The sequence below is a fragment of the Hesperophylax consimilis genome, chromosome 20 (assembly GCF_061612785.1).
Source record: "Hesperophylax consimilis isolate HC1 chromosome 20, BYU_Hcon_1.0, whole genome shotgun sequence".
NCBI lineage: Eukaryota > Metazoa > Arthropoda > Insecta > Trichoptera > Limnephilidae > Hesperophylax > Hesperophylax consimilis.
In genome coordinates, this window is record NC_142855.1 from 23,840,498 (window position 1) to 23,849,733 (window position 9,236).

Below are 9,236 nucleotides of genomic sequence, written 5' to 3' on the forward strand. Positions count from 1 at the left end.
TCATATTGGCGGCTGATGAAATCTCTCGAGTGTTTACTCTCTAAGTTTTCTTCGTCAATTTTTTTTATAATTGCCGATTTAAAAGCTTCCAGCTTTGTTACCATTTTTTTCCATTTTCTCCATATTTATGTCAATTTGAGAAGATACATCTGTAGCCAAGCTCGTTGTCGCGGGCATTTGTCCTTTGCTTCGAAGGTTTTTGTCGGCAGACATTTCTTGTTTTTTGTGCTCTTTGTAGTAGGAAAGGTTGGAAACTGGCTCTACTACTCTATGTGGATTCGCTGCGTTGTATGTGTTGGTATTGTGGCTGAGTGACGTTTGTTTTGGAATGATGTCAGCATGAAGTGTTAGGACACTATAAACTCACAGATCACTCTGGTTTCGTGCTACCATTTGAATAACGGATCACTTGTAAGGTATTTTTTTAGTTCGGCTTAAGTTTTGGCACTGTTATCAATAAAAAAAAATGTTGATAGAACTTCAACTGTACTTTTCGGGTGCGCCTGTTCTCACATTGCTGGAGGATTGGGGGCGGAGCTACGAAGTTTGCCGAGTGAACACGAAGGCTCAAAGCGGCTCGGAACTACGAAGTTTGCCGAGTGTACACGAAGGCTGGCAACAATCAACTTGATTTTGAATAATTTGTTTGAAGTCTTGAAGTTTAACTGTGGTTTGACGTTCGAAAATCTCTCAAGTATGAGGGAGATTTTGAGTTGAAAGAAACGAAACATGGAGGTCGTTATTAGTAAACATTTACAAGACATAATCAACCCTACGGACGAAAATAAGTATTATTCTGGATACTTCGACAGCCAGGAAAAATACGCTGCATTCAATACTGACTTGAAGGCTTCAGGGTTTTCATTCTCAACCAGAACCAGTTATGGTAGAAAAGGTATGTAGCCCTACCCTACTACAATCACAGAGCGTGCAGCGTCTAGCCCTGCTCTTTTGGCCAACATAAACTAATTTGTATTCCATTTTTTAGGAGAGAAAATCTTCTTTTCATCCCTTAATGGTATCGTTCCTATACCTTTCTTTGGTTCACCATTTTGCATCGAGAAGTCAGAACATCTTCAGTGTTCACAAGGCGAAAACTATTTTAAGAAGAAGAAAGAACCTGATGATTTGGTAAGTATTACCAGCTTAGGGCTTACGTAGGGCTAATTTAGTTGTCCTCTATATAAGATAAGCAATAGCCTATATATAGGCCATTACCGTGCATTTATGGCAGGTGTAATACGTACCTATGCTACACCTGTTCTATCTCTGTTTCTATCTCTGCTCTATATAGCCCTATAGCCTATATGCTGTGCCAACCTTGACCTAGCTAACCTAGGGCCTAGGCCTACCCCTGATAGCCCTATAGGCCTACAATCACATATACGTATGTATTGCTGCTTATAGACCTCAGAATAATTAATTAAAAGGTCCAGATCACACTTCAAATCTACTTCCTATACTGGCCTCCCGGTTGTAAATGCTGAATGGAAAGCGCCCGCATGAGCTATTATTTTGTAGAAAGTTACATATTTGCGTTATTTTTACAGACTGACCACCCGTCATCAGTAAAAAGACGATTTCTGATGCAACCGTCAAAGAAGATTGGGTGCCCGGCTTACCTTTCGGTGAAATGCATCCGTGTTTTTGATGGGTCAGAGTATTCCCTTCAAAAGCAGAATAAAAATGATATGAAAAAGGTAAATTTTCACCAAGAACACATAGAGGGCGATTCCACCATTTGTGGTCCAGATACAGTAAATATCTAACTATATCTCCTATGCAAATAAGCAAATCCTATAGGAAATTTCCTGTTCTTTCCAATGAGACTAATTAGAAGAGTGTAAAAGAATTATTTCTAACAATATAAGACATATTGTTACAATGGTTGTTTTCGTGCAAACGAGCGAATTAAAGTAAATCCATGTTCTAGGACTAACAAATGGTGTAAAAATTAAAATAATTTCTAGCTTTGGTAATAAATCAAATTTTGATATACATATTATGTAAGGGACAAAAATATGTTTGAATTTTTTTGTAATATACAAATACTTGTTTTCTTATAAAAATGAGTTTTACTTTTTATCTGCGTTACACACGTAACTTTTATAGCATAAATTGTATGAAACATCCACATTAAGGGCTGCTTCACAAGGTTCATAATTTAATTTGAAAGTAAGTTACATACAAGGATAATGCCTGAAAAAATTACAACTTAAAATGTTTAGTCCTTTTTGACTTATGCCCTTTAGAATATCTGTCACACACGTAACGATGCATTGTGACATAGGGTTATTTGCACTGAAACTCCCTAACATTTTTCAAATTAACTACCAAACTTATAAAAATACAACCCAGATTAATTACTAGTGTGATTTTAATGCCCTAGTGTATCATTAACAGTTCTCTTTAAATCACGGATCAATTGTATATGGGTTTTACGTTATATTTACATAAAATCTATAATTTTGCACTTCAAATATAATGTAAGGTTAATGAACTGCAATCGGTGAATGTAGAACTAGAAGACTGGTGCTTCATTATGTTACAACAGTGTTAATAATGCCAGCAAAGTGATGACCGCTCACTGAACCGAAGTTGACGTAACCGCGTCATGATTCCCTCTGGGAAATACTGGAATCGGCCGTAGAAACCGTATTTTATCCTAATGAGAATAATCAATAAAATATCTCCGTTGGCTGTCATTGATTCCAGTGGGCCACAATTTACTTTCGCACTAAATTCAATAGAAAAACCTAAATTATGTTACATAAGCCTATAATTTGACATTAGCGTAGGTAGGCCTAGTCATATTATTATCTATCTCATACTAGGGAGTACTTTCTATATCAGGGCTGTCCAAACCACGGCCCGCGGGCCGCATGCGGCCCGCGGTTTAGATTATTGCGGCCCATTGAACCTTTTTTTAACCGACTTCAAAAAAAAGTCCGGAAACAGGAATTGATTTTTTTAAGCTCCTCGCTGAACGTTTCCCGAAACTGACGAATTTCGGGCAAAACATGGACTCGATGATGGGCAGTACCTACCTTTGTGAAAGTGCATATTCAACAATGAAGTTTATTAAATCGAAATACAGGTCTTCATTGACAGATACTTCACTTAAACATGCACTGCGCCTAGCTACCACTAGTATTGAGGTTGATGTTGACAGAATTGTAAAAGACAAATTAATGAAAAAGTAGATAATAAAATAACGATATTACGTATTATTACCAGTATTTTATTTTTATAAATATTTTGCGGCCCACCAATGTATTTAGTCTTTTTTATTGGCCCTGGGTCCCATCTAGTTTGGACACCCCTAATCTATATCATACTAAAGCATACAAATTTATTTCACTTCCATGTTATCAATGTTTTCCTAAACAATAATGTTTTGGGTGGTCCACTGGTTCTGAATTGGTTCTTCAGACCAAACATTTAGAAACCAGTTTTCAGGAACCAGTATAATTATTAATTACTTAATTAGGCTATAAGAATTTTAAAAAGGCCTTTTTTTAATATGACATTGATGATTAATTTGTTGATATAAATTTTAGATGTGATATTGAATTTTTACTTTGACATTGATTTTCAATTTCTACATCGAAAGGGATCCCTAATATACCATGATAATTCACACGCTCACACTATACCATGCTTATGTCACACACACATAACACTGTTAATTAATTTTATATCAATGTATTTTATTTTTTTTAAATTTAGGTAATCATTCCTATGTGTAGTGTATAGCCTTAACAGCGGCGTATTTAGGCCTAGGCAACATAGGCAATAGCCTGTGGCGGCAAGTTTCAGGTGTCGTTTTCCACAAGTTTCCCACAAAAAGGCGTTTTCCACAAACACCAGAAGACAGAAACTTGAAATGAAATTATGACCAAAAAAGAAAGAGTTTAGTCCACAATTCATCATAAGGTTGCAAATATGTTAACTGCCTTTACGACCCGCCACAATACCGTCTAGTTCCACAATATGTACGCTTGTGTCATCCGAAAACTCATTATATTTTGAATTGACTGTATTACCACAAAGCAGTCGAGTTTATAAGAAGGTTTATAAGAAAGTAAAACATTTATGAAAATTAGGACTAGAAAAAAAAATGAAGGGGGGCGGCAATTTTTTGTTTGCCTATGGCGGCGAAATACCTAAATACGGCCCTGAGCCTTAAGCACCACAAATTTTCATACATTTTTATTCCCATAAACTTCACAGAGTTCTCAGTTTAAAGTCAAAAAATAAAAATACGTGGTTTTTCTGATGTCACACACGTAACGCCGACTAGAACTTTTATAAAAAAGTAAATAATGTATACAATACATTTCTCTTTGAATGTCAAACCCCAAATCCTTACCCTAAATGACAGAATTTTTATTTTAGGTCTGTGCACATTTTGTATGCCTGTTATATTGGACTGAAAGTTGGAAATGTGTGTGCCAATGTCACACACTTAAATCTTACTTGTGACTAACACTCAAACTTGTCTCACACAGGTATTGAAGAAACTCAACGAAGATTTGGCAGCAAGTGTTCCACTGAAAAGTACTTTGCGTTACATGATTGTAGTGTCACCTGCAGCGGAACATACACATGCAACTCTTTCGTCCAATTTGAACCAGACTTTGCACCCGAAGTTAAAGACAGAACTGAAGAACATGGTGAAGAGAAATGTTTGTTGTGTTAAAACCATGAAGTTTCATTTAAAGGAATTGGTTAGAAGAATGATTAAAGACAAAAACATTCCTCAACCCGACACACTGAACAGATGCTTTTATCCATCAGATAAAGTTAACAATCTCACATGTATAAGGCGCTCTTCCAAATAAAAAAGAGTAAGTTTGATCAAGAAGCAACAGAAGAGTTAATTAAAAGCTGGAAAGCGGACGCAGTAGACGACAACTTTTTCTTCATCTTTTTCCCATATGCTGCGGAGGTCGAAGATGCAGAAGAGGACTCGACGCCGACTTCTTTATCTACAATTTTATTCTGTCACCAGACCAAATGGCAGCGTGAACTCCTGCGGCGCTATGGCAACAACATATCTCTTCTGGATGCCACGTACAAAACTACAAAATACAGTTTGCCACTTTTTTTTATAACAGTAAAAACCAATTGTGGCTATTCTGTTGTTGGCACTTTTGTGGTGCATAGTGAGGCATCTACGCTTATTGAGGAAGCGTTGAGTGTTTTTTCGTTGTGGAACCCAGAGTGGAAACCAATGTATTTTATGACCGACTTCTCAGAAGCTGAGATCAATGCTCTTGAGAGAACGTTCCCAAAATCGGTGGTGTACCTCTGTGCGTTCCACAGGGAACAATCATGGAACCGATGGTTGAAAAAGAAGGGTAATGTGCCTAACGATGCAGAAGCTACTTTGAAGAAATTGTGGAGAGGGCTGGCAAGTTCGCAGTCTAAAGATGAGTATCTCTGCAACTTGGAGAGCATGAATAACGATGAAGTGTATATGGAGTGCACAAATGCCAGAAGCTATTTTCAGAGGGAATGGTTACCATGCTACCGTCGGTGGGTCCAGGCGTTTCATAGACCCGATTTCCTAGCCAAAGTCACCACCAACAATGGCGTAGAAAGCCAGAATAAGGTTTTGAAACACAGCTTTCTAAAACATTCGTCCGACAAGTCTCTTTCTGGCATTTTAAGGATAATCATTGAGCAGTATTTACCTGAGTCATTGAAGAAATACACGGTGTCCAATGCTCAGCTGCATTCTTCATATAAGCCTTTCAATGAAGAAATCCCGCCTTTCGTTAGGAACCGTCCGAAAGAGTTTGTTCAACGTGTTATGAAACGATACATGGCTGCGAAGGATGAATATGACGCGTCGAAGATCGTTGATATGTGTGAAGGACTATTCATGGTTAGAAGTGAAACGGACTTTGATTGCTGGTACACTGTAGACTTCGCCGAATCGTGCTGTTCTTGTTATGACTTTAAAACATGGAGAACTCTATGTAAGCACATGTGCGCCATTTTTCTTTATACGGAGTATACTTTTGATCATTTGTCAACAGAGTTCCGAGATAATCCATACATTTCTCTTGATGAAGAGTTTTCTTCGGGAATGCTTTATGACCAAGCAAATGAGACGACAAGCCTATCGCCAAGAGATGACTCTGCCAGTACGACATCTTGTGACGATGCTATTGATGGCATAGAAGCTGAGACTACGAGTAAGCCTTCTTCAGTGGAACACAACAGAAATCTGGCGCAGAAATACCGTGAAAGCTTGAAGATGATGGCCGATTACTCGTACCTCCCAAACGATGACCCCACGACTATGCTGAAGATGTTAAATTTCAATAATGAAAATTTGGCTGAAATGAAGGCAAAACTCCCTACATCCAATGAAGGGCTTATTTTAGAGAATTCTCAGAAGCAGGTTCAAAGGTCACGAACAAATGCAATAAAGAGCAAGTATCTGGAACTTCCACGTAATCAAAGAAAAAAGAAGAATGAAAACAAGTTTGTTGGGCGTGTTGGAGCTGTAGCTGACAGTTGGCGAACAGCCACAGACATTGTTATTCACTCGGATGATGATATGTGTTAGAAACAATCATATCGAGTCATTCCTCGCCACTTGCTATAGTGCAGTGCAACGTGTTCGCATGTTGTGCAACGTGTCCACGATTTCATAATAACCGTGTTCAAAATGTCTTCACGTCCACCGTGTTCAAAATGTCTTCAAGTTGACCATGTAGGTCTTATGCTTGTAAATAAGCTATTTTAAAGTGAATTATATGTGAATTCTTGTTTGAGATGCAACAAGTTTAGTCTATACTCCTATAGGTCCTGTGCTTTTAAGTTTTAATAAGCTAATTTTCTGTGAATTATGACCATGTGAATTCTTGTTCGAAATACAACGTGTGTGCGTCCTCTACTGTATCTGCGTACTTATCCTGTTCATCGTTTGAACCACTTTGTAAATAATGTGGTGTTGCATGAAGGCATTATAGTGTACTTCTGTAGTTCCTATTACTTCTGTAGGTCTTCTGTAAGATGTGCGTGGGCTATAATGCTCTTCTTCAGACCGCAGTTTCAATAAACGGAAGTTTTCCGATGTGACGTCAAGCTGTCTGGCCAGGCCTACCGAATTTTAGTTGAGAATATAAATAAATAAACAAATTCTTTATTTCAGTTGAACAATACATTGTTATATAAAGCGTCAAATTAAAATAGATTTATAAATATATTGTAGAAATATATTTGTTGCTGTTATGTTATGTTGTTAGTATATTGCCGGTTCAGTTAGGTCAAAGAGAAGTATTGTAGATAATCTTGTCTTCTACTTCCTGGTTACGAAACCATTACTAGTATAGGTTATTGTACTTTTTATTACTAACCTCCAACTTACCTAGCTCTGGTAGTTTGTATTGATATTTGAAGGTAATGTTTGTATTATTTAAGGAAGAAGGAGGACTCTGAACTAACTGAAAATGCTTAAATTATATCCGAGAACGTTTTCCACATGAAGCAAACTGTTCAGAATGCGTGTGGAACCGTCGCCCTGCTTCACAGCATCGCGAACAACACCGACAATATCCAACTCTTCGACGGCTGGCTGAAGCAATTCCTGGACGATGCCAAAGAACTGGACTCCACCGCCAGAGGTTCTCTGCTTGAAAACTGCGAGGGAGTAGTCTCTGCCCATTTCGAGCTGGCCAAGGAAGGCCAGTCCAACACTCCCGGAGAAAACGATCCTGTCAAACACCACTTCATCGCGTTTGTGCACAAAGATGGCAAACTGTACGAGCTGGACGGGCGCAAGTCCTTCCCGATTAACCATGGAGACACGACCCCCGAGACGCTCCTGGAAGACTCTGCCAAGGTCTGCCGCACCTTCATGGAAAGGGATCCCAACAATGTCAACTTCACGGTGGTTGCTCTGAGCGCTGCCGATTTGTCTGAATAAATTATATATCTTCAGGATGACAAGAATCAAGCGTGACTGAATTTACCTCCACCATATTTACCATTAATATTGAGCCAGTTGATTTTTATTATTTTTATTTATGTGATTCATTATGTATGTACGTAAATCACATTAGTTTTGCCATTATTTAAATGCTATTTTTAAGTTATCGCCATTGTTCAATGTTTGTGGCTTGGATTAAAACTGCTTTCTGATTGTCATCTTCAAACTCATAATTTTAAAAATCTCAATAATTATATCACTTTGTGCAAGTCACAATAGTTGTAAGGTTTGATGGCTATTCTTAGCTTTTTGTTTTATGTTGTGAAAAAAACTCTTTATTTTGGTTGGATTTCTGCATGATTCTGCTTAGTACTAGGAATATGATGGATATTGTATTTCATGGCATTGTGATACTGGTAAATGATTGTCATACTTAATATTATATTTTTTACATTTTCTATTACCTAATAAAGTCGCTTTTATGAATATGATTGATTATTTTATTTGTCTTGATATTTTCTGTAAACACTACTTCTTTTGAACAACTTGTAATCTACCGAATAAGTTGAACCACAACTCTGTCTTGGGACACACTTCTTGCTTCTTTCACATTCTTACTTTTATGTTTTTCTGACTCTTGTCATGACCTGATTCAAGTGACTTCCTTCATTTATCCTTTTGACCTGTCCCAACCATAGTATTTAATGGCATCCCTTTTATAAACTTATTCATTAAGCTTACATTAGTTTTACATTCTGTCTGGATCTTCACAAATAGGTAATCAAAATTCGGAAAACTGCCTCAGGGACCTCATTTTATAACTTGAAAAATGGTTAGACAATAGTTAATGTGCAGTCTATCCTCTGATTACACTTTTGGCTCTTTACACAGTAAGTACTGTGATGATGGATTTGTTTATGTAATCATCATAATATTGAATCCTTTTCAATCTAATCTAAACTAATATGTAGTATAAGAAAATTAAATTTCAGTAAGAAGCAGCTTTCCGAATGCACAAAATATTTGATTACAGAATGTTATTTACTCTGCCAAAATCATTTTCAGCAAGCCCACATACTTGATCAGCTATTTCAGTCCTGCTCTGCTGTTTACAAAAAGGTCACCTTAATACAAAATTTTATCCGTTCATTATTCGTGGGGGTAGGCTACAACCAACAACATGCCATTTTAAAAATCAATAATGGAGTTGGAATGAATCATGTTTTCTTGGCTGACATGCATCATTCTCATTAAAAATTAGTTTGGATTATAGGAGTAGGTAGTAACC

At 37.3% G+C, this 9,236-nt stretch overlaps 1 long non-coding RNA gene and 1 pseudogene across 1 annotated transcript; both read left to right on the forward strand.

Moving 5' to 3' along the window:
• Positions 1-820: 820 nt before the first annotated feature.
• Positions 821-1,694, forward strand: LOC149414393 (uncharacterized). Its single transcript, XR_016303980.1, has 3 exons — positions 821-895; positions 989-1,131; positions 1,551-1,694. It is a non-coding gene; the product is annotated as an uncharacterized LOC149414393 (long non-coding RNA).
• Positions 1,695-6,097: 4,403 nt separating this feature from the next.
• Positions 6,098-7,986, forward strand: LOC149414394 (ubiquitin carboxyl-terminal hydrolase isozyme L3 pseudogene; annotated as a pseudogene).
• The last annotated feature ends 1,250 nt before the right edge of the window (positions 7,987-9,236 follow it).